This window comes from Hyperolius riggenbachi, unplaced genomic scaffold, assembly GCF_040937935.1.
Source record: "Hyperolius riggenbachi isolate aHypRig1 unplaced genomic scaffold, aHypRig1.pri scaffold_133, whole genome shotgun sequence".
Taxonomy (NCBI): domain Eukaryota; kingdom Metazoa; phylum Chordata; class Amphibia; order Anura; family Hyperoliidae; genus Hyperolius; species Hyperolius riggenbachi.
This window is the reverse complement of record NW_027152349.1, coordinates 147,843-175,000: the sequence shown is the minus strand read 5'-3', so window position 1 is coordinate 175,000 and position 27,158 is coordinate 147,843. Positions and strand designations below refer to the sequence as shown.

At 43.0% G+C, this 27,158-nt stretch overlaps 1 protein-coding gene and 1 long non-coding RNA gene across 4 annotated transcripts in view; one reads left to right on the top strand and one right to left on the bottom strand.

The window, feature by feature from the left end:
• Nucleotides 1–1,223: 1,223 nt before the first annotated feature.
• Nucleotides 1,224–26,143, bottom strand: LOC137543625 (uncharacterized). Of its 3 annotated transcripts, none has more exons than XR_011025552.1 (3): nt 25,823–26,143; nt 23,593–23,747; nt 1,224–1,812 (listed from the first exon to the last, which is right to left on the bottom strand). It is a non-coding gene; the product is annotated as an uncharacterized lncRNA (long non-coding RNA). The 3 variants fall into 3 exon arrangements; XR_011025553.1 differs by having other exon boundaries at nt 23,606–23,747; XR_011025551.1 differs by lacking the exon at nt 1,224–1,812 and adding an exon at nt 20,038–20,155.
• LOC137543624 (alpha-1,4-N-acetylglucosaminyltransferase-like) overlaps nt 1,448–27,158 on the top strand; it is a 63,918-nt gene continuing 38,207 nt past the window's right edge. The window contains exon 1 of the mRNA XM_068264744.1: nt 1,448–1,843. The gene's annotated coding sequence lies outside the window, so the exon portion shown is untranslated. The remainder of the gene's footprint in view (nt 1,844–27,158) is intronic.

The window sequence follows — 27,158 nt, the reverse complement described above, 5'->3', positions numbered from 1 at the left end:
GAAAAGAAGATTTCGACAAGATTTTGACAAGTGTATGTCAAGTGTCATGCAACCGGAAGCCTCAACTAACCAGCAGGGGATGACAGGGTACAGGGTTGTCTTGGGGAGTTTGCAAGGTGTGTGTGTGTGTGTGTGTGTGTGTGTGTGTGTGTGTGTGTGTGTGTGTGTGTGTGTGTGTGTGTGTGTGTGTGTGTGTGTGTGTGTGTGTGTGTGTGTGTGTGTGTGTGTGTGTGTGTGTGTGTGTGTGTGTGTGTGTGTGTGTGTGTGTGTGTGTGTGTGTGTGTGTGTGTGTGTGTGTGTGTGTGTGTGTGTGTGTGTGTGTGTGTGTGTGTGTGTGTGTGTGTGTGTGTGTGTGTGTGTGTGTGTGTGTGTGTGTGTGTGTGTGTGTGTGTGTGATGGCGTAGAGGTTAGTGCTCTCGCCTTGTTGCACTGGGCCCCCGGTTCAAATCCCAGCCAGGTCAACATCTGCAAGGAGTGTGTATGTTCTCCCTGTGTCTGTGTGGGTTTGCTCCCACGCCCCAAAAACATACAGATAAGTGAATTGGCTTCCCCCTAAAATTGGCCCTAGAATATGGTACATACATAGACATAGGAGAATGGCAGGGACTAGATTGTGAGCTCCTCTGTGGGACAGTTGGTGATAAGACAATATACTCTGTACAGCGCTGCGTAATATGTCGGCGCTACATAAATACTTAAAGGGCAACTGAAGTGAGAGGTATACGGAGGCTGCCATATTTATTTCCTTTTAATGAATACCAGTTGCCTGGCAGCCCTGCTGGTCTATTTCGCTGCAGTAGTGTCTGAATAACACCGGAAACAAGCATACAGCTAATCTTGTCAGATCTGATAAGACTATATATAGTGTGTGTGGGTTTTTTTTTTTTTTTAAATGCAGACATTTTCTCTTTCCTCCCCCTGTGCATCTATATGTATTGGTCCAGTGTTATCAGAGCATGCTCTTTTTAATTTTCATATCTAAAGCTCATTCTGTATATTAATATAATTTATGGTGAACTGGAGTATCATCACTTACAAATCAAATTTAGAAAAGCAAAAAAGTAAGTTGAATAATTTGACTGATTTTATATTGTGTGTGTGTGTGTTACTATCTTTATTTGAAAAAGAGAAACCATAATATTGCTATATAATAACATCACATTCTGCACTATCTGTAATGAATGGTGAGCCTCTGCATTCCGTAACCATTACATACCTTCATGTTATCCATGTTATATCTTCCTGCCTCTACTTATGCCAAATACTACAGACAGAACCTGTTGTTATTGTGAACAATCTACATCTCTCTCTCCTCTACCCACTACTACCACAATTGTTTCCACGTCCTGAAAAAATGTAATTGTTCTAGTCCTGAATCACAACAGCACAGCATGTGTGTTCAACAGCCTAGGGACGTATTTCACATTGTGCTTTGCTGTATAGGGTGGGGTCTGCAGCATAACACGTCTGTTCACTTTCTGCTAATGTGATTCTGGCCCCTAATGTAGAGGACTCTCAATGTATTGCTACGGAATGAGTCAGCAGTGGACAGTGTTGGCTGGCTGAGGGTGAGCTGCAGGGAGAACACAGACCTGAGGAAAGGATATTTATGACATGTATACGCTTATTCATGGATACTCCTCAACTACAAGTTTTCTGCTTTCTCCTGTTGTTCAGTAATAAGGAATTCTTACAGTTATAATAAGCATGTTGAGGTGCTATTAAGTCAAAAGAGGCTGGTCTAAGAAGGAGGTACATTAGAGTCACAGTTCCAAAAACTCCTCCTGCACTTCCAGGTCCACGATTTCCTGCCTGAAATACATGAAGAGTTTCAGATTTCAAGGTACAGTTTTTCTGCATGTATTACAATGTACAGAATAAACTTATTCTACCTGCAAGTGAGGACAGTGCTTGAGATTGCTTGCTAGCTTCTGTTTTGTTTTTCCCCTTATTGTAAGTGTTAGATTTCTCCTTGTGCATGTTCAGCATGTCACCCTCTCTCTGGCCATCACAGGTTGTTTATAGACACACCATTACATGATTTCCTCTTTATTGTAAACAAGTGCCCAGAATTCAGAGTATAAGAGCTCATCTGTTCTATAACATGGCAAACTGCTAAGAACATTTGTACAGTGGATGAAGATCTAAACTCTTTTCAAGCTTTATGTTCAAAATTAGTTATTATAATAATACACTTATTGTTTTGATTCACATACATACAATTGTCCTTAGGCCCGGTTCACGCGTACGTACAAAAAGGGCGCCTGGACAAAAAGGGCGCGGGGTGTAAACTCTAAATAATAATTAATCATTAATAGGGTTTATAAATATAGTGTGCTATATTTCGTTTACAAATAATGTTTAACAAAATTATAAATCATTAAATAATGTTTATGAAATCGGAAATTGTGAAAACGTTAATCTTCCCTGTTTCAAAAGTTAAACTTATAATTACGTTTATAAAAAAACCAATAATATATGTTTAATTGTTATAATTGTATATTATTGTGAATAACCGTCATTTATGGTTTGTTCTTATAATAAAATCTGAAAATATTGTTTATAAAGATGATATAAATATAACTACGTTCGTAATAAGTGTTGTAATACATTAGTAATTATTACTAAAATTTTACTAAAACTATACCTAAGCCTACTCTTACATAGAACCCTACCTGTACCTATCCCTAACCCCTAGACTCCCCTGTTGGTGCCTAAACCTAAGACCCCCCTATTGGTGCCTAAACCTAAGACCCCCCTGTTGGTGCCTAAACCTAAGACCCCCCTGTTGGTGCCTAAACCTAAGACCCCCCTGTTGGTGCCTAAACCTAAGACCCCCCTGTTAATGCCTAAACCTAAGACCCCCCTGTTAATGCCTAAACCTAAGACCCCCCTGTTGGTGCCTAAACCTAAGACCCCCCTGTTAATGCCTAAACCTAAGACCCCCCTGTTGGTGCCTAAACCTAAGACCCCCCTGTTGGTGCCTAAACCTAAGACCCCCCTTTATTATGTGGATAATTATGTTTTACTAATTGTGGATTAAAAAAATATTTTGCAATTTACGTTACGTACTGATCGCTTTATTTTGTGAATAATAATGTTTTACAAACAGTAAGGGATAAAACTTTAAATAATGTTTTAATTATTTAAATAAGATAAATATGTTTAGTATTTTCATAAACGTTATTCGGCACGGGTGCATTTTATAAACGTAAATCACCACAAGTTCAGTTATAAATCATTAAACAGCTCCGGGCGCCGTTTGTAAACTTTATTTAGCTCCTGGCGCCGTTTATAAACTTTATTTAGCTCCGGCGCCCTTTTTTCCTACCCGGCGCCCATTAAACGCTATTTATTATGGGAGTGAATGGCGGCGCCCTTTTTGTCCACTAGCGGCATGCGCCCTTTTTTCCCAGCCCCCCGGTTCACACTTGCGTTGGACTGGCAAATGGATCTGTGAAAACGGATCTGATCACCAGTCGATCAGATACGTTTTCATTCTGTTGCCACTCCGTTTCCGTTCAGCTGCTTCCATTCTGTTTCCCCACAATACCCCCGACCCCCACCCACAAAGTGTGTTTTTCTATTTAGAACGCTCTTTACTAGTGTGAAGAAACGTTCCGTTTTCTCAGCGACCCCAATGCAGAGCTAAAACTTATGTTTTTGTTCCGCTGTGCTCATCGGTCCGGAAAATTTGGTGCTGCAGGAAACTTGCAGTCCATTAATCGAATCGTGCGAAATGGATCTGTTTGAACAGACAATGTGAACGAATCCATAGCATAACAATTGGATCCGTTCCCATCTGTTCTGATCTAGAAATAGACCGGTTTTTAGTGCAAATGTGAACCGGGCCTTAAAGGAGTCATCAGGCAAAAACAGCGTCCCCCTGCTCCTACCCAGGGCTTCCTCCAGCCCCTTGCAGCTGACACGTCCCCCGGCCGCAGCTCCGCTCTCAGCTGTCGACCTGTGGTCCCCGCCGGTGCAGAGGGCGACCTCGAGATAGTCTCTAGTGCGCCACTGTCAAACAAGCCCACGTTGTCCGCAGTGTGCTGCGTAGGCACAGAACTACTGCACCTGCGCCGTACACCACGGACAACGTGGACTTGATTGACAGCAGCGTGGGCGCACTAGAGGAGGTCGCCTTCTGCACCGGCGGGTGACAGTTGGAGGATGCCCCGGGTAAGTAGGGGGGGCACTGTTTTTGCCTGATGACTCCTTTAATGTTTTACAGAGTTCATTCAGCAGATTATGCAACTGTCACTGAACAGGGCTCACAATGTGATGTCCGACTCTCCACCAGCGGTGCTGCTTGTGAATTTTCACCAAAGTCATTTGTGCATCGCAAATGCTAATTTGGATTGAGAGAGATTTTTGTGAAAAATAAGCTTGCATTTTCAAATTTTTGTGAAAACGCAAAAAATCAACATTTTAACGGCACAAATTCACAAAAAAACATGAAAAATAAAAAACTAATTTTTTTAAAGGAATATTCACTCAAATTGAATTTAACATTCTTTTCCCAAAAATGAATGCAAAAAGAATATTGGTATTTTTGCTCATCACTGCCCACCAGATGCCCTTTCTAATGTCCCTATCCTCATCCTTTCCCACCCTAGGTGTCAAACATTGGCATATGTGGCTTGTTTGCTTGCGCTCCAACAACCAATGTTTTGATTAAAGTTGACACTGATCTAAAATAGAGCAGCAAGTTAATAAGATTATGTAATGGTTTTGCATCCTGTATGGTAAGCTGCAAAATCTATTGAAGACAGATGATTAACCAACAGTGTCACATCGAAAATGCTTTTTTCAATTTTGAGAAAATCTTTGGAAAAATACATTGGATTTTCACAACAGGGATAAAAGAAACAATTTTTTTCTTCCCGATGCAAATATTCGTGAAAAAACAAAAGTACGTTTTACAGCGAAAATGTGTGTTTACTGTTTATGCATGCAAATTTGTAAACCATGAAAAAAAAATCACAAACTTATTACAAAATGTTTTCTCATGGCATTTTTGCTCCAAAGACAAATTTTACATTATTTTTGCAAAAATGAATGCAAAAACAATATCTTATTTTCGCTCATCACTGTAAGGCAACTTTCCCTCCAGGACGTTGCGTTTTAGGGGACGTTATGGTCGCATAACGTGCCCCTAACGCAACCCCTGGTGGTGCTGGATGTGGACGTCAGAGTGAGCCGTGTTGTGCAGCTCACTCTGGCATCCGTGATGCGTACTCTTGGACGCATGCAGCATCACGTGGTGCTGCCAGCCAATCGCCGCACAGAGCGGCCGCTCCAGGAAGTAAACACTGCACGTCACACCGTGCAGTGAATATTAATTAGCCATGTGCCTGGCCGCTCTCCACTCTTCCCCCAACATTACTGAGCATGTGCAAGCAGTCTAACGCGGCTTACCCGCGTATAAAGTACTGCATGCAGTACGTTCTCATGACGTGCAGCGTTACAATGTAACGCAACGAGGGCACTGTGAACAGCCCATTGATTTTTCATTGCTGTGCGGTGGGCTGCTCTAACGTGCGCCTGTAACGGCTCACTGTGAAAGCAGCCTTAACCAACATAGAAACAGGATTTTTTAAATACAAGGTTATAATCTTGAATAATTGTTAACCTTGTTCTCTCTTTCTGCATCTACAGTTGTATAATGATCAGATTGCTCTGTTAATAATGACCGCTGAATGCTAAAAATAGGAGGGGAGTCAAGCGTAGCGCTGAAACTATTAATAGTGTGCAGGCAAAGCAGATGCATGTGTGCTGTCTACTTGGAGTTTAGATGTTCTCTCCCTGTGTTCTATTCCCATAAGGCCGTGTCTTTCTCATGCTATCCTGGTTCATCGATCAGGGCCAGTGAGTAACAGGGACATCTGTTTTCCATCTTGGTGTTGGCTGGCTTCTAATTGGATGCCTACTAATCACATGGCCTGACCCAGTCATAGTAACAAACAAAGGAGCTGAGGGCTGGGCCAGCCTTCATCAGAGTGAGATATTGCTAGTGTAGATGTTGTAGTGCTGATGCATGCTGCAGTGTTAGGTTTTTATGTTAAAGGTAATTAAAGAAGGTGCTAGTGGAAATTTGATATTGACTTTTTCAATGCAATGTACTGCCTGCTGTTGTGTGTTAGATTATATCATGTAGACAGTTTAGAGAGATTGGGTATTATCAGTTTCACTGCATTACTTTTTTTTTTTCTTTTTTGTCATCCTGATAAAGAATTGCTAGTCACTTACAGCTAACTGTGATACACACTGATAAATACACACAATTAATGTGTTTTCAAAAGTAATTGTTTCACAGGGTGTGTGTGTGTGTGTGTGTGTGTGTGTGTATACAGTGTGTACAGTGTGTGTGTGTGTGTGTGTGTGTGTGTATACAGTGTGTACAGTGTGTGTGTGTACAGTGTGTGTGTGTGTGTACAGTGTGTACAGTGTGTACAGTGTGTGTGTGTACCATTTTCTGGTTTTAGGCCTTGGCCTAAATCCGGCCCTGGTCACAGAGCCATAAGTCTGTGAGCCCCTTATACACATTTTGTGTTTGCAAACATTGTTTTTTTGTTTTGTTTTGTTTTTAGCGCTATAGCGGGAGAAACTAATACTTGCAGACAAAAATGCACCATTAGGCCTGGTGCACACCAAAACCCGCTAGCAGATCTGCAAAATGCCAGCAGATTTTTAAACGCTTTTTTTTATTTTTATGAGGCGTTTTGCTAGCGCATTGCAGATTGCTGCTGCGGATTTCAGTGTAGTATATTTCATATATTGTTACAGTAAAGCTGTTACTGAACAGTTTCTGTAACAAAACCGCCTGGCAAACCGCTCTGATCTGCTGTTTTTCAGAGCGGTTTGCGTTTTTCCTATACTTAACATTGAGGCAGAAACGCCTCCGCAATCCAAAATCTGCAGCAGCCCGGGATTATACGTTTCTGCAAAACGCCTCCCGCTCTGGTGTACACCAGCCCATTGAAATACATTGACCAAGCGTATCCACAGCCGCAAGCGGATCGAAAAACGCTGCCGAACCGCTCTGGTGTGCACTAAGCCTCTGTGTATACACACACACACACACACCACACACCACACACCACACACCACACACACCACACACACCACACACACCACACACACCACACACACCACACACACCACACACACCACACACACCACACACACCACACACACCACACACACCACACACACCACACACACCACACACACCACACACACCACACACACCACACACACCACACACACCACACACACCACACACACCACACACCACACACCACACACCACACACCACACACCACACACACACACACACACACACTATGCTGGGGATACATGGTATGTTTCTGTACCGTGTATCGACCAGCTAATCCGGCCAGCTGAATCGAGCGGTGATAAGGAAGCGCCGGCGGGGATGAGCGGCAATCGATCCGCGCGGACGAGCGGGGATGCGCTGGCATCGAGCCGCTGGCTCGATCCGGCGCATAAAACGTGCCGTGTATGCCCGGCATTAGAATAAAGCTTAATACACACTTTCAATTATGATTGGCCAATCATTGACCAATTTTACCATCTACATGTAGTATGAAGGTTTCCCTACACAATCTGCCCATAGTATTCAATATCTGTTGACCCTCATACTACATGGAGGTGGTAAAATGTATCAGTGATTGTCCAATCATAATTAAAAGTGTGTACTAGGCTTAAATGTCTGCTGAGTTCTGCTTTTGGTTTGGAGAAAAAGCTCCTGGATGATGATTGTTGTTGCAAGTTAGCAGCTCCACCACTGGTGTACAGATTTATTTGGGATCTATAATTAGTGTGTTGGCTTATGAGAGTAGGAAAGTTATAGAAAGGGTCAATAGTTCATAGTTTTTAGCTTTAGCATACTTCAATGAATGTGTCATTGAGCAGAGACAATGTAACAGTAATAACTTAAAACGTAGATTCAGATATAAAATAAAACTGTGAGATATCTAGTCATTTTTAGGAGTAGAAGGATAGATGCAATTGTTTCTAAACATTTTTTTTTCACCTTGGATGTCCTTTAAAAACATTTACAGCAGCTATCTTGGCTACAGTGAATCCTCAGTCTGTTGCGGCAGAGCAGTCACAAGTGACAGAGATGGCACAAGTACATAAAAAAACAAATAGGCCTGTTGAAATTTCAGATGAGGAAATGGAGAAAGTGTGTGTGTGTGTGTGTTTGTGTGTGTTTGTTTGTTTGTTTGTTTGTTTGTTTGTTTTCAGAGAATATACCACAAGAGATGAACACAGAGGTGAATTTTAGTTCCCAGCTACGTAAACCAACATATTACTGATGGCAATTTATGAACCACCACAGACTAGTTACAAATTGGTCTCGGCAGTAAACCTGTCAGTGCATGATAACTTGTATGAAGGCATGGAAGTGTCAGATATATACTTTTTTTTTTTTTCATAAAAGTTTTTTTTGAAAAAAAGTTTTTCCCTTCTCTGAGGAAGACTACAAGCAACAGTATAAAAGCCCAAAGCTTGATGTGGCCTTCTTGCAGATGGATAAGGATGATGAATTAGCCTTCAAGGACGAATACATACAAATGACTTGTGTTACATTTACAGTTTTTTGCAATAGCTTAAAGGGGTTCTTCCGCGAATGATGAAAAAAATAAAAAGTGATTTATGCATAAACTATTAAATATCCTTCTAAAATAGTGCAAAACGTTTTTCAAAAAAATGAATGCTTTCCTCAATACAACATGTAATATAAACAGTGACAAATGACGGATTGGGAGGCTAATCCATTTGATAGGGGTGTTTTTTTTTTTACTTGCATTTCACAAACAGAAGTCCTGCCTACGTAGTTTTCAGTTGTGTAATCCATTGCTGTTAGGAGTTTCAGTTACAGGGATAACGGCTGATCTCCTATGTATATGCTTCTTGTATTCACTCACAGAGAAAGGAGCCCCCTCCTCCTCCCTGCAGGAACGGCTAAGCGCAGATGCCGGCAACTATTCAGTGACTTCGTCATGTGTTTACATAGTTGCCCAGCAACCAGACCCCATCTGTGCAGAATAGTTTGTATGTTCTCCCAGAGAATCATCTGCTATCAGCTGTAGTGTGTCCCCTTATTGAACTCTTAGTTCTCCTGGCAGAGATAAGATAAGGGGACTGACTCGCTGGGAGAAGATACAAACTATTCTGCACAGCGGCCGGTTCTGGTTGCTGGGCAACTGTAAACACATGACGAACTTAATAGTTGCCGGCATCTGCGCTTAGCTGTTCCTGCAGGGAGGAGAAGGAGGGGGCTCCTTTCTCTGTGAGTGAATACAAGAAGCATATACATAGATCAGCCGTTATCCCTAACTGAAAACTACGTAGGCAGGACTTCTGTTTGTGAAATGCAAGTAAAAAAAAACACCCCTATTAAATGGATTAGCCTCCCAATCCGTCATTCGTCACTGTTTATATTACATGTTGTATTGAGGAAAGCATTCATTTTTTTAAAAAACTTTTTGCACTATTTTAGAAGGATGTTTTTTAGTTTATGCATAAACCACTTTTTATTTTTTTCATCATTCGCAGAAGAACCCCTTTAAAGAGGAACTTCAGCCTAAACAAACATACTTTCATTAAGTTACATTACTTATGTTATTTAAAATAGATAAGTAATATAATCTCTTACCCACCCTGTTTTAAAAGAACAGGCAAATGTTTGATTTCATGATGGCAGCCATCTTTTTGGTTGTAATGAGGTGACAGGGAGTATGATACACAGTTACAACTGTCCTGTGTCCTGATCACCCCTCCCAGTTGCTAAGCAACGTGAATAACAACATAGCGAATCCCATCATGCTCTGCACAGCATCAGGGAAAATGCATTTCTTTGATGGGTGGAGCTTAGATAAAAATACAGCAAAAAATGATGCTTTGGTAAGAAAAACAAAGTTCTGATGCTGTGAAACTGTTAAAGAAACACCAAGCCTTTTCAGGTCTGCTGAGTAGATTTTTAGTCCGGAGGTTCACTTTAACCACTTGCCGACTACCCACAGCCGATGGGCGGCGGCAAAGTGGACGCCGAAAGGTCCGCAATGCGCCCAAGGGCGTTGCGTCCTTTCGGCATGCCGGGGGAGCGATCGCGTCATTGATGACGCGCGCTTCCCCCGGCAACTGGCTCTGCCCACCCGCGACGACAACCCGCCGGCCGTTCGGAAGTGCCGGCGAGTTGTTAACCCCGCGATCGCCTCTACAAAGTGTATAATACACTTTGTAATGTATACAAAGTGTATTATACAGGCTGCCTCCTGCCCTGGTGGTCCCAGTGTTCGAGGGACCACCAGGGCAGGCTGCAGCCACCCTAGTCTGCACCTAAACACACTAATCTGCCCCCCTGCCCCCTGATCGCCCACCCCCCAGACCACTGTTTGCACCCAATCACCCCCCTAATAACCCATCAATCACTCCCTGTCACTATCTGTCAACGCTATTTTTTAAAAAATTCCCTAAACTGCCCCCTGGGGACTCCTGATCACCCCCCACCCCTTAGATTTTCCCCCTCCCCCCCCCTCCCCCCCTGTGTACTGTATGCATCTATCCCCCCTGATCACCTGTCAATCACCCGTCAATCACCCATCAATCACCCCCTGTCACCCCGTCAATCAGCCCCTAACCTGCCCCTTGCGGGCAATCTGATCACCCACCCACACCATTACATCACCCGCAAACCCGCTGTCAAATCACCTCCCAAGTGTATTGTTTACATCTTTTCTCTTCTCTAAACACCCACTAATTACCCATCAATCTCCCATCAATCACCCCCTATCACCACCTGTCACTGTTACCTATCAGATCAGACCCTAATCTGCCCCTTGCGGGCACCCAATCACCCACCCACATGCTCAGATTGCCCTCAGACGCCCCCCCCCCCCCTTATCAATTCGCCAGTGCATTAATTACATCTGTTCTTCCCTGAAATAACCCACTGTTCACCTGTCAATCACCTGCCAATCATCTATCACCCATCAATCACCCCCTGTCACTGCCACCCATCAATCAGCCCCTAACCTGCCCTTGTGGGCAATCTGATCACCCACCCACACCATTAGATCGCCCGCAAACCCGCCGTCAAATCACCTCTCAAGTGTATTGTTTACATCTGTTCTCTTCTCTAAACACCCACTAATTACCCATCAATCACCCCCTATCACCACCTGTCACTGTTATCTATCAGATCAGACCCTAATCTGCCCCTTGCGGGCACCCAATCACCCGCCCACACGCTCAGATTGCCCTCAGACCCCCCCTTATCAATTCGCCAGTGCATTAATTACATCTGTTCTTCCCTGTAATAACCCACTGATCACCTGTCAATCACCCATCAATCACCCCCTGTCACTGCCACCCATCAATCACCCCCTATCACTGCCACCCAGCAATCAGCCCCTAACCTGCCCCTTGCGGGCAATCTGATCACCCACCCACACCAATAGATCGCCCACAGATCTGACGTCAGATCACCTCCCAAGTGCCTTGCATTTGTTCTCTCCTCTAAACACCCACTAATTACCCATCAAGCACCCCCTGTCACCACCTGTCACTGCTACCCATCAGATTAGACCCCTATGTTCCCCTAGGGCACCCAATCACCCGCCCACACCCTCAGACCCCAGCCCTGATCATCTTACCAGTGCATTGCTTGTATCTATTCCCCCCACTAATCACACCTTGAGACACCCATCAATCACCTCCTGTCACCACCTGTCACCCCCTAGCACACCTACCCATCAGATCAGGCCCTAATTTGCCTCGTGTGGGCTGCTGATCACTCGGCCAAACCCTCAGACCCCCTTCCGATCACCTCCCCAGTGCATTGATTGCATCTATTTTCCCCTCTAACCACCCCTTGAGACACCCATCAATCACCACCTGTCACCCCCCTAGCACTCCTATCCATCAGATCAGGCCCAAAACAACCTGTCATCTAAAAGGCCACCCTGCTTATGACCGGTTCCACAAAATTCGCCCCCTCATAGACCACCTGTCATCAAAATTTGCAGATGCTTATACCCCTGAACAGTCATTTTGAGACATTTGGTTTCCAGACTACTCACGGTTTTGGGCCCGTAAAATGCCAGGGCAGTATAGGAACCCCACAAGTGACCCCTTTTTAGAAAAAAGACACCCCAAGGTATTCTGTTAAATGTATGACGAGTTCATAGAAGATTTTATTTTTTTGTCAAAAGTTAGCGGAAATTGATTTTTATAGTTTTTTCACAAAGTGTCATATTCCGCTAACTTGTGACAAAAAATAAAATCTTCTATGAACTCACCATACTCCTAACGGAATACCTTGGGGTGTCTTCTTTCTAAAATGGGGTCACTTGTGGGGTTCCTATACTGCCCTGGCATTTTAGGGGCCCTAAACCGTGAGGAGTAGTCTAGAAAACAAATGCCTCAAAATGACCTGTGAATAGGACGTTGGGCCCCTTAGCCCACCTAGGCTGCAAAAAAGTGTCACACATGTGGTATCGCTGTACTCAGGAGAAGTAGTATAATGTGTTTTGGGGTGTATTTTTACACATACCCATGCTGGGTGGGGGAAATCTCTCTGTAAATGGACAATTGTGTGTAAAAAAAAAAAAATAAAAAAAAAAAATTGTCATTTACAGAGATATTTCTCCCACCCAGCATGGGTATGTGTAAAAATACACCACAAAACACATTATACTACTTCTCCTGAGTACGGCGATACCACATGTGTGGCACTTTTTTGCGCCCTAACTGCGCTAAGGGGCCCAAAGTCCAATGAGTACCTTCAGGATTTCACAGGTCATTTTGCGACATTTGGTTTCAAGACTACTCCTCACGGTTTAGGGCCCCTAAAATGCCAGGGCAGTATAGGAACCCCACAAATGACCCCATTTTAGAAAGAGGACACCCAAAGGTATTCCGTTAGGAGTATGGAGAGTTCATAGAAGATTTTATTTTTTGTCACAAGTTAGCGGAAAATGACACTTTGTGAAAAAAGACAATTAAAATCAATTTCCGCTTACTTGTGACAAAAAATAAAATCTTCTATGAACTCACCATACTCCTAACAGAATACCTTGGGGTGTCTTCTTTCAAAAATGGGGTCATTTGTGGGGTTCCTATACTGCCCTGGCATTTTAGGGGCCCTAAACCGTGAGGAGTAGTCTTGAAACCAAATGTCGCAAAATGACCTGTGAAATCCTAAAGGTACTCATTGGACTTTGGGCCCCTTAGCGCAGTTAGGGTGCAAAAAAGTGCCACACATGTGGTATCGCCGTACTCAGGAGAGGTAGTATGTGTTTTGGGGTGTATTTTCACACGTACCCATGCTGAGTGGGAGAAATATCTCTGTAAATGGACAATTGTGTGTAAAAAAATAAATAAAAAAATTGTCATTTACAGAGAGATTTCTCCCACCCAGCATGGGTATGTGTAAAAGTACACCCCAAAACACATTATACTACTTCTCCTGAGTACGGTAATACCACATGTGTGGCACTTTTTTGCAGCCTAACTGCGTTAAGGGGCCCAAAGTCCAATGAGCACCTTTAGGCTTTACAGGGGTGCTTACAATTTAGCACCCCCCAAAATGCCAGGACAGTAAACACACCCCACAAATGACCCCATTTTGGAAAGTAGACCCTTCAAGGTATTCAGAGAGGAGCATAGTGAGTCCGTGGCAGATTTCATTTTTTTTTTTTGGCGCAAGTTAGAAGAGATGGAAACTTTTTTCCATTTTTTTTTTTCACAAAGTGTCATTTTCCGCTAACTTGTGACAAAAAATAAAATCTTCTATGAACTCACCATGCCTCTCAGTGAATACTTTGGGATGTCTTCTTTACAAAATGGGGTCATTTGGGGGGTATTTATACTATCCTGGAATTTTAGCACCTCATGAAACATGACAGGTGCTCAGAAAAGTCAGTGATGCTCCAAAATGGGAAAATTCACTTTTGGCACCATAGTTTGTAAACGCTATAACTTTTACCCAATCCAATAAATATACACTGAATGTTTTTTTTTTTTATCAAAGACATGTAGCAGAATAACTTTTGTGCTCAAATGTATAGGAAATTTTACTTTATTTGAAAAATGTCAGCACAGAAAGTTAAAAAAGTCATGTTTTTGACAAAATTCATGTCTTTTTTTTTTATGAATATAATAAAAACTAAAATTTGCAGCAGCAATCAAATAGCACCAAAAGAAAGCTGTATTAGTGACAAGAAAAGGAGGTAAAATTCATTTAGGTGGTAGGTTGTATGACTGAGCAATAAACCGTGAAAGCTGCAGTGGTCTGAATGGAGAAAAAGGCTCTGGTCCTTAAGGGGTAAAAAGACTGTGGTCCTCAAGTGGTTAAGCACAATTTTCAAAAAAATGTAAAATTTTTCAAAACATTTCACACAATTTTCACAACACCACACACAAGTAGCACAACTCCTCAGATTATGTGCAAAATGGACCACGTTAGTCAAAACTGTGCACTTTCTTGCCAAAACCTTATTTTCTTGTCAAACAGATAAACATGTCATCCTATGAGCAGTTTCTGTTTAAATCATTTAAACACTCCAGTGTTTAACTTAAAACACTGTTAGCATTTCCATAGAGAAAGTGTAAAAATACATTCTTCAACACTACATGGTACAAGTTATTCAGACCAATGAAAATTGTTATTGCTTTTCATCTATTCAAATCCGTTTGTAACAATTTACGTAAAAAAAAAAAAAAATGCAGTTAGCAAAAACTTTTTACAATTATCATACTGTATTTGCTGAATATACCTTTGTACTCTTAGGCTAATTGTAAAAACATAAATAATGCAGTTCAGGGCTGCAATATAAACTCACGGAAGATAGAAAATAAATATATATATATATATATATATATATATATATATATATATATATATATTACTAAAGGTGGCCATAGACCTGGCAATTATCGAAAGATTCCACATTGGCGCAATTTTATCTCTAATTGAATCTGATTAGAGATAAATTTGTCTATTCATTGAAGCTGCCCATACACTACAGACCGATTCCGTGTCTGTACCACTGCTGCCCCCAATGTATAAATGTAACCACCTTTTTCACTCCCAGGATACTGTAGTTATAAATATGCCTTTTTCTTGTGAAGCAGAAAAAATGCATGCAAAAATGTATGCATTTTTATGTGCACATTTTACAGCAGTTTGATATACATTTATTGTATAAATGCATGAGCATAGACATTTCCTTACTGTAATTTTTACGATGTATTTTTTTTTCCTTTTTTCATCATTTTTCACGGTAGATCCAAGTTTCTTTGCAGATTGCCTCCCCCCCCCCCCCTCCTCTTTCTCCTTCTACTGCTGACCCAAACATGTACAGTATGTTACAGTAGAGAGAAGCCAGAGGACTAAAGCTAGATACACACATCAGATAAAAGTCTTTGAAAAATGAAAAAAAGGATGAAGACTGGCACCATCCAGACCCAGTAAATATAGCTCAATGAATTTATTAGACAGACATCATGACACAGTGAACAACGTTTCGGAGGTCAATCTTCCTTTTTCAAGTTCCTGTCAGTGTCTAAAATAACATCATGTTACAAACCCTTTATATACTAGCTACCACGCATAATTAACCAATCACACTGAAATAGTCACCTCTGGCGACCAATCCCCTTACGTCTCGCTCAAGTGGACCTGATGGGGAACTCCTGTATGCGCATACAGCGTGCGCACAAACTTTCAAACTCACCAGACAGCGGGGCGGGGCGGCACGGCGCAGCCAACATCCACACAGGGAGACTCGCCACGATGACATAATCATCAGCACATGCCCCTACCCGAGGCGGACCTGATGGGGAACTAGAGGCTCCCACAGCGGCCACAAGGACCGCCCATAGGTCGAACATGGCGCTAACATGCTGGGCGTGAATCGCCCCCATGTGCATTATAATACGCATCATGGACGGAGGTAGGCCTTCCGCCCCGCAGTCTGGGCAAGAACCCGCTCTACGCAGGTGTCAGCGGCTCAGAAATCTACAATAGAAAGTGGGACATCTAGTGTTAGAAAACAATACCACACATATGTAAACATCGAGGAGAACTGTCATAAATCACATTAGTGGTAGAAATAACACTAACTAGCAAATACAATGTACAAACTAAACAGCTAGGACTATAAAATCAACAGTTGTTAGTACAATCAAGATTTAGCCAATAGAATAATCCTAGAAAGGGGACAAAAAATTATGATATAACATCATAAAAAGGGGGTCATATCATATTCCCTATTCATGCCCCTTGGTTCAATTGTATCTAATCTACGTATCCAATATGCCTCACGATACAGCAATTTCTGAATTCTATTGCCACCTCTCCTCCCACATTTGACCTGTTCAATAATTTGGAACCTCAATTGGCTAGTAGTGTGGCCTACAGTTGCAAAATGTGATGGTACTGGTAGTTCTACTTTTTTAGTCCTAATAGTGCTTTTATGAGCAGTCAATCTATCTTTCATTCTCTGTGTGGTCTGGCCTATGTATAATAGGCCACAAGGACATTTTAACAGATATATCACGAATCTGGAATTACAGTCAAATTGGCCATTAATATTAAAACTTGTACTATTGTGTGGGTGTACAAAATTATTACCTTTGATCACACTATTACAATGTACACATCCCAAACATGGATAGGTGCCATCGGGTCTTCTAGAGGTAGTCAATGAAATCACAGACCAATCTTACCACCCTTCATGTAGTATGAGAGCATATCTACACAGTCTATTCTATTGAGCTGAACTCCCCATAAGATAAAAATCTTAGCAACATGCTGTACACAAAGATGCTGCACACATGCAAAATATCAGTATCTGCAAAAGATCAGTTCCTGCAAATTGCATTCATCATCTATGATATCTGCAGATCTCATACACACCTTGTTTACAGTAACGGACATTCAACTGCAGATCAGAACCACCAGGAGGGATTTTCAGATCTGCAGATGATTGTCTGATCTGCAGATGAATGTCTGTGTGTATGGGATCTGCAGATATCAATCATAGACTATGAATGCAATTTGCAGGAACTGATCTTTTGCATGTGTACCGCATCTTTGTGTACAACATCTTGCACAGATTTTTATCTGATGGGGAGTTCAGCTCAATAGAATAGACTGTGTAGGTATGGCTCTCATACTACATGGTAGGGGGTAAAATTGGTCTGTGATCTTTCATTTCCCATATCTGATGTGTGTACCCACCTTTACAGAAAAGACCTGGGTGGCAATGGGTTTCTTCAAAATCTAAAAATCCAGTTGCAATTGGACAACCACCCAGTGTGAGTATCATCGATTTATGTGAAGTATTCACAAAAGGTTCCTACACACACTACTACACTGCTGACAGAAGATAGGTTCCTCACCTGTTCTCTTGATGAAATGTGCGAACTACTGATGCCACTGTATACCTACTTAGGTTAGGCTGAACTCTTAACCCAGCCTCCCTCATTGTAAGTCCATGGTTTATTACATGGTCCACAAGCATAGCAGGAATTTCATTCAAAATATTTTGTTGCCTTCTTTGTCCACGTCTTATGCCTCCTCCGGGTCTTCCTCTCCCTCTTCCTCTTCTTCTGCCTCCACCTCCACCTTGTTCTGTCTGAATGCTTCCTCCCATCTGCACTCTCCCTCTTGCTCTGACACTATCCATTTGTGTTGAAGATAGGCATCTTGTTGCCTTTTTATAATGCTTAAAAACCTGATTGGTGTGTGCATAATTATGCACTTGTGTGTGTGCACACCTGGTGACTGTGTTTAACCAATTGGCTCATGTGAGTGTTCATTTGAGAGCCTTTGCTTTGATATTGGAAGGAAGTGTCTATATGAATGATTGTTGAGTCAAATGTACCGTATATAATCGCAAATAAGCCGACCCCCCAACTTTTACCTGAAAAAACAGGGAAAAAGGATTGACCCCCATTTAAGCCGGGGGTAGGAAATGCTGGATTGGTGCAGGCCGCGTGATCCCCCCAGTGTGTCCCAGTATAGCTAGTATAGTGCCCAGTATGGGTAGGTAGTGTCTCAGTATAGCTAGTAAAGTGCCCAGTATAGCTAGTATAGTGCCCAGTATGGGTAGGTAGTGCCCCAGTATAGCTAGTATAGTGCCCAGTACAGCCAGTATAGTGCCCAGTATAGCCAGTATAGTGCCCAGTATAGCCAGTATAGTGCCCAGTAAGTATAGTGCCCAGTATAGCCAGTATAGTGCCCAGTATAGCCAGTATAGTGCCCAGTATAGCGCCCCCCCCTCCTCCTTATCCCCCCCCACGGCCCCCGCTGCTATTACCTGTTTAGCCAGCGGCCGCTTCCTCTAATCCCGGTTCCCCTCTCCATCAAGCGTATAAGTGTATCACAGCAGCGCACCCGGCGCTGCTGCTGTGACGAGGCAGGAGGCAGGAAAGAGAGCGGCTTCCTGTAGCAGCGATGTGTATCGCCGTTACCAGGGGAACCGCTTTTTCCTGCCTCGTCACAGCAGCAGCACCGGGCGGCGTGGACCACGGACCACCACCCACCACCCAAGACTCGCATACAAGCCGACCCCCCAACTTTTGGCCCCCTTTTTGGGGGTTAAAAATTTGGCTTGTATGCGAGTATATATACGGTACACAAATTGTGTTTAGTGTTTTGAAAATCACTGTGTGTAGAGTTTTGCAAAAAGTGTGAAGCTGACAATGTGCTTATAGTTGTGCCTATTTGAGAATGTATTTTGCTCTTTGAGTGTTGGGTTCTATAAATTGTGGGAAAGTTGTAATTTTAGTATGTAAGCATTCAAAAAAAAACTGTAAGAGACACAAACAAAGTTGTGTTCATGTACAAAATACACAATTTTTTTTATTGCATATTTTTGTTATAAAAAGTTAAACACTTTATAGGCCCATTGAAAACCACAAAAAATAGGTGTGTGTGTGTGTGTGTGTATATGTGTATGTGCATGTCCAAATCCAGAGTAATTCAAAAGTCGGGAAAAACATTACCAGGATTCAAAACCCTGCAAATCAAACAAAACTTACAGTGTGGACCAAGTTGGGGAGGGTTGGTCTACTTTCTTCTGCAGTGGTAGAAGATTACCGAACCCCATTTATTGAACTTCTAATAGAGAAAGAATATCATATTGTATTTCAAACAAAACCCGCAAATAGATTTTAAATCATAATTAGATTCATTTGGTCTCAACATTAGGACACTCTTCTGTTAACTGTGGAAGACATGAAGGAAAGGAAAGTAGTCTCACTAGTGCTGATAGACCAAATACATCAAGAATTTTACTCCAAAATATTTTTGGGGACAAAAGCCATCAGTGACTTTTTGATAAACACTCAACCTGAAACAGTTAAATCCTTATATTGGATACAAAAAAAAATCTAAATGGAGGCAATATATTCAATAAAAAAAAATCTGTTGATACCAAATGGATACATGGTCCACATAGACCTAAAACATGCATATTGGTAAATCCCAAAAGAAACCAAATCACAAACATTTCTAAGATTTGCGGTTGAGATGTGCACAGAAATCCATCATGGGAAGTTCCGTTGTCTTCCTTTTGGGGCAACATTAACACACCAAGAGCTCAATTCACTAAAGCGTGATAACTGCTATCACAGCAGTTGTCACGCGATCTGCCGCGCATGGCGCTTTGCGTGCAAAGCATTACTCCGTGTGATAAACAAAGGTTTGCGTACGATCACTCACTTGAAACAAGTGAGTGATTGTGAGTAGACCTTCGTTTTTCACATGGAGAAATGCTTTGCACGTGTGGAAGATCGCGTGATAACTGCTGTGATAGCAGTTATCGCGCTTTAGTGAATCGAGCCCCAAGAGTGTTTACAAAGGTGATGAGAGAATGAGTAGCTTTGTTACACAGTAAAGAGGTGCTAGTAATACTGCCTTAGTTGGACAATTTATGAGTAATAGCAAAGAAGTCCGAGAAAAATTGTGACCATCAAAAAAAGATCATAATCCAGGACTTGAAGGTAGTGGGCTAGATTCCGAGCAAAGAGAAATCACCACTTCAGTCGCATCATTGCACAAAGTTCCCGGCTGGGATTTCTGAAAAATTCAACCAATAGGAAATTCTTCTTCCTGCCAGATTAAAGGTCAGAAAATACTTGTATGAGCCAGAAAGTTTATTATCTTGACTAGATGAACTTTCACAAGCTTGGAAGTCAAGAGCTAGTGTGTGCATTCGGAGCAGTGCTTTTCAGTGCTGCTAGATTTGGGCGCAGCCGGCGCCTCCATAGACTTCAATAGGAATCATTCCTATTGAAGTGCTCAGTGAGTAACATCGGCTCTGTCAGAAGACAGAGCCGAAGTTGCTTAAAAACATAATAATTCGGCCTCCAGCAATCGCTGGAAGCCGAATTATTTCATTCCCCTACTATCCATGTCGGCCTGGAGGGGGAATAGTAATTAAATCGGCCCGGACTTGTGCAGAAAGCAGGATCAGCTATATAACTCTGTATCCTGCGCCCAAGTCTACCGGCGCTGATTTCAAATGTACGCTGTGCATTCCCTCCAGGGAATCTAATGTCATTAATGCTACCAAAGTTGGTGAGATCAAATTGCTTGATGATACTGATGGCACCAAACTGGCTTAAAAAGTAATGGTATTATCTCCTATTAGTACTGTTGGTGGATCAACCCTGGTGAATTCATAAGATAGCTTATGTCGATGGTTCCTGTGATGGTAACAAAACAACCCCTGGTTCATCTAAAAGACAAAAGGAGACCAGGAGCCAGGGGCGTTGCTAGCATCCTAGGAGATCGGGGGCACCCATGGGCACCATGTCGTAAGGCGCATGCGCCGCAGCAAAAATAAATAAATGGGTGTGGTCATGTGTGGAGTGGGCGTGGTCATGGGTGGAGCCAAATGTACATAAACATAGCAGCTGTGTAACTTAAAGATAATGGGCCTACCCAGCAAAATGTTGGATATACTACTGTACATACTAGGGTTAGAAATGAATGGCACACTGATGGTAAAAATGAACAGCACACACTACAGCAAGTTTGCTATCAGTTTAGGTCCAGAGTAAGGGCTAGTCCACACTAGGTCCGGAAACGTATCCGTGGCTGCGTTTTTCAGCCCTGATGAAAAACGGAGTCCCGGATACTAATGTTAAAAATAGCAGCCGTCCTCACCCAAGAAAAAAAACTGATCCATGTGCAGGGACCCGCTCTCAAAACCTGAATGGAAGGTCCGGATCTGCTGCATTTTCACGCAACGGATCAGGACCCTGATACCTGCAGGGGTAGTGAAAAGCAATGAGAAAACGCAACTCCATCTCCACAGGCAAAATAGCAGCAAAAACGGATGAAAAAACGGATAGCCTGAACTTTATTATTGGCCCAAAAAATCCTCCCACTATCTTTCTAATGACAGAGTTTTCTGTCCGTGTTTTGGGGTAAAAAACTGAACGGAAACTGATGCAAAACTGATGCACTTTTTATGAAAACTGATCAGTTTGCAGTCTGGTGGTACTTCCCCTGATCCCGGACTGCAGTTGTGCAGGGACGGATCTAGGGGGGGGGGGCAAGCGGGTCTCTTGCCCCAGGCGCAGTTTGTTGAATTCTTAAAAAGGCGGTAAAATTTGGATGGGGAATCGCAGTTTAGGCGCCAAAACCTGACCTTGCCCCAGGCGCAACTTGGTCTAGATCCGTTCCTGCAGTTGTGCCTAGTGTGGGCCTAGCTAGCCTAATAGCTAATACTGTACATACGGGAGGTAGCAGGGATCAGCATACACTGCAGCTAGTTTACTAGCAGTATAAACATAGAGTAACTGCTTACACTGCACATAGTGGAGGTAGCAGGGATCAGCCCACACTTCAGCGAGTTTACTATCAGTACAGACACAGAGTAACAGCTTATACTGTACATACTGGGGTAGCCAAGATCAGCACACACTGCAGTTAATTTACTATCAGTACAGGCGCAGAGTAACAGCTTTTACTGCACATACTGGAGGCAGCAGAGATCAGCACACGCTGCAGCTAGTTTACAACCAGTACAGGCGCAGAGTAACAGCTTATACTGTACATACTGGAAAAATCTATTAACCCTTTGCACTCTCGCATGCAAATGTTCAAACAAATGCATTCACAGATTCACTCATCCAGGCACAACTGTTATCCCTACAGCTAAGATAAAAGCCGGGGTTTTAGTTCACAGAAGAATGCATTCTTATGCTTAGTCACCTATACTGCGCAGAAGTACCCAGGTAAACATAGGTGCACATGGACACATAACGTTAGCTCCCTTGTGCAATTGGTAAGATGCACCATCTGTCCCAGGAGAGGACGTCAGGATGTGTGCTCCTAATCCATTAATAGGTTTAATGCAATGAATGTGTTTGCATGTCTGCACTATGCATGTTACAGGGCCAGAGTTAGGACACCTATGTTTACCTGGGTACTTCTGCGCAGTATAGGTGACTAAGCATAAGAATGCATTCTTCTGTGAACTAAAACCCCGGCTTTTAACTTAGCTATAGGGATAACAGTTGTGCCTGGATGAGTGAATCTGTGAATGCATTTGTTTGAACATTTGCATGCGAGAGTGTGAAGGGTTAATAGATTTTTGCTGTTTTCTAGCCACACCCCCTTCAGCACCTCCCTTTCCATAATAACTTATTTAATGTCCTAACTAGAGGTGATGTGCCTGGATATATGTATTTTTTACTGCACATACTGGAGGCAGCAGATATCAGCACACACTGCAGCTAGTTTACTATCAGTACAGGCACAGAGTAACAGCTTATACTGTACATACTGGAGGCAGCAGAGATCAGCACACACTGCAGCTAGTTTACAACCAGTACAGGCGCAGAGTAACAGCTTATACTGTACATACTGGGGGTAGCAGAGATCAGCACACGCTGCAGCTAGTTTACAACCAGTACAGGCGCAGAGTAACAGCTTATACTGTACATACTGGAGGCAGCAGAGATCAGCAAACACTGATGCTAGTTTACTATCAGTACAGGCACAGAGTAACAGCGTATACTGTACATATTGGAGGCAGCAGAGATCAGCACACACAGCAGCTAGTTTACTGTCAGTACAGGCACAGAGTAAAAGCTTATACCGCACATACAGAACTTCGGATCAAAATTTTGCAGCTAGTAATATCAGTGAAATTATCAATTTTGTCACAATACATTTTAACCCATTCTATGCAACTTCCTTCAATCTATTATTTAAACTTAACAATTTTTTTTCTGCCCTGTAGGATAAAAAAAACTCCATAGTTTAACTAAAGAATGAACACTGTAAAATTCTGTTGTATGGAGGGAGGGACAAGCAAACACCCCCACAGCAAGGAATACATTAAAATGATAGTCAAGCATGAGTGTTAGAACTAGCCCAGTTGTTGGAGGATAGCTCAGTGACATTGGGGTACGCATGTACTCACTAGTTTTTTACCTAACACCATCAAACAAGTTAAAGCACATGTAGCTTTAACAAGGGCTACATCGATACTTTTCATGGGGCAGATACGATTCAGAAAGGTAAATACTTACCTGCCTTGATTACCTTGAGTAATAAGCTATTGTAATGGCAAGCTTGTAGCCATTGGCTAATTCTAGTGGCAGGCTGGTAGTGAATGGTCGATGCTAGTGGTAGGCTGGTATTGATCTGTCGATTCACGTGACAGGCTCGCGGTGATCAGTAGATTCTAGTAGAAGGTAGGTAGTGATAAATAGATTTTAGTGGTAAGTAATTAGTGATAGTTAGACAGGCAGCAGGAGACAAATGACAGTAGTAAGTAGATTAGGACAAGTAGTGGGTGACAGACATGCAATAGGTGCTAGGGAGCAGTAAAAGCTAAATTACATAGGGTGCCAAGTTACAGTGGGAGAAAAATAGAATAGGACATATGGTACACTAAAGCTGGGATTAAATTGTGATCTCCTCCAAGGACAGTAAGTGACATGAATATGTACTTTGTAATGTGCTGCAGGAGGGGGTCAGTGCTAATACAAATACATACTAACAATATGGGATGACTTAGACTATGACCATGGTAGGATTAGATTGTGAGCTCCTCAGAGGACAGTCAGTGACATGACTATGTACTCTGTAAAGTGTTGCAGAATATGTCAGTGCTATATAAATACATACTAATATGGTAGGACATTAGACTATGGTAGGATTAGATTGTGAGCTCCTCTGAGAACAGTCAGTGGCATGACTATGTACTCTGTAAAGTGCTGCAGGAGATGTCAGTACTATATAAATAATAATAATAATAATAATATTGTAGACAGTGACATGACTATGTACTCTGTAGAACAGACAGTGCTATATGTGGGGCACACACACACACACACACACACACACACACACACACACACACACACACACACACACACCTAAGGGACACACACACCTAAGGGACACACACACACGCACACACCTAAGGGACACACACACACCTAAGGGACACACACACACACACACACACACTCACACACCTAAGGGACACACACACACACACACACACACCTAAGGGACACACACACACACACACACACACACACCTAAGGGACACACACACACACACACACACACACACACACACACACACACACACACACCTAAGGGACACACACACACCTAAGGGACACACACACACACACCTAAGGGACACACACACACCTAAGGGACACACACACACCTAAGGGACACACACGGCAAAGAGAAAGAACAACTATGGGAGACACACACCTACTTATGCTGGATACACACAATGTGATTTTCCGCTCCATCACCAGGTCGATCGATTATTTCCGACATGTCAGATCGGGTCTTGATCAATACAGCCGTTGATTTACTCATGTTAAGTATACAAAATTGACAGTTGTATCGATAAACACGATCAAACATGTCGGAAATAATTGTTCCCGCCGATCGAGCGGGAAATCATAACATGTGTACCCAGCATAACGAGGGCACACAGAACAGCTATGGGAGACACACACACCTATTAAGGGGGGGGGGGGGGGCGCACACAGAACAACTATGGGAGACACACACCTACTAAGGGGGGGAACACACACAACTATAGAGGCGCGCGCACACACACACACACACACACACACACACACACACACACACACACACACACACACACACACACACACACACACACCTACAATCGGGGGCATGCACACAGAACAACTATAGAGGGACACACACACACACACCTTCAAAGGGGGACATGCACACAGAACTATGGGAGACTGACACCTACTAAGGGGGGCATGCACACAGAACTATGGGAGACTGACACTTACTAAGGGGGGCACGCACACAGAACTATGGGAGACTGACACCTACTAAGGGGGGAACGCACACAGAAAAACTATGGGAGACACACACCTACTAAGGAGGGGAACGCACACAGAACAACTATGGGAGACACACACCTACTAAGGAGGGGAACGCACACAGAACAACTATGGGAGACACACACCTACTAAGGGGGGAACGCACACAGAAAAACTATTGGAGACACACACCTACTAAGGAGGGGGAACGCACACAGAACAACTATAGAGGCGCACACACACACACCTACAAATGGGGGCATGCACACAGAACAACTATGGGAGACACACACACTGAACAAGTATGACACACACACATACACACACCTACTAAGGGGGGGCACGCACACACTAACACACAGACACAGCGAAAGAGGGAGAAACATCACATCACACATACACCTCCTTTCCCATCACTTACCCGCACTGGCTTTTATCCTCCATGATGGCTCCCAGCTGGCTCTGGCCGTGAGTCTGTTCCTCTCCTTGTTCTCCCCCTCCTTGTCCGATGCAGCTCCTCTGCACCTGTAAATGTTCTCTCCCAGCGGCATGCTTTTGATTTGCTCCCCAGCAGTATTGTGCGCTATTCAAACACTGCTGGGGGGCGATGCTACAGCGGCAGCATCAGCAGCAAGCGACAGGGCAAAGAGGCAGAGAGGTTCTCACTATGCCTACCCTGGCTGCTGCGCTGCATAGAGAGGTGGCAGAGAGCAGTGGTGCCATAGTAACAGACGTTGCTGATTCAGTTAGGGGCAGCACGATGGGCACTATATTGCCCTGAGGTTCGTGGCACAGTGGGCGGGATCCGGGGCACGTGCTTCCGATCTTTTGCCCTAACGACGCCCCTGCCAGGAGCCCAATGGTGCAGAAATGTGTAGGATTCAGAAAGGCAAATTGCTAAGGATGTGTATATACTCGCAAATGTGGGTGCAAATCCTTGCAACTAACATCAGAGCAGGTGGGAAATTAACCGTCCGAGGTCTGTGACAGAAACTGGGTGGTCGTACTCCGGAAGTTCTTTAGGATAACTAAAAACTATCACCTCTAAAAGAGGTATGACAAGACACTTAAAACAGGGGTGGAGGCGCCCAATGCATTAAAGATAGGCTAATAAGCTGTTAACCTTATAAACAGAGGTAAGATTACCTCTGTTTATAAGGTTAACAGCTTATTAGTCTATCTTTTATGCATTGGGCGCCTCCACCCCTGTTTTAAGTGTCTGGTGAATTCATGTTTCAGAAGATATGATTCTGGTCCAGGGCATCCAGTGATTCAAACAAACAAAAGGATTACAGCTTGGCTACTGAAAGGTCAGACCTTGAATCTAAGGAGCTGTCTCAAAGAGTGATAGATAGTGTCATAGCAATAGAGCGTGCAGAGTTGTGACCACATCGGGGCCCACCCTCGACCACAGTATTAGCTCTTTATTGGTCCTATGCTGGAAATGATGACTTCTATAGATACTTTGAATAGTGGTAATCATTAACAAACTGTTTCCTATGCCCTTCTTGCACTTTTGACACAGAGGTTGTCCTTGGCAGGTTTTGATGAGCCGTATAAACTATGTATAGAGAGTGCTTGGGGGGGCCCCAATGTAAAACTTAAACTGGGGCCCACAGCTTCTTAGCTACGTCACTGGTTTTAGATACTCCGTTAAAGAAGAAAAGCAATATGAGATTAATTTACCAGGAGTACAGGAAAATGTTTAATTTACGGTTTACAGAGTGTACGCTTCAGTCTACAGAAATTAGTACAAT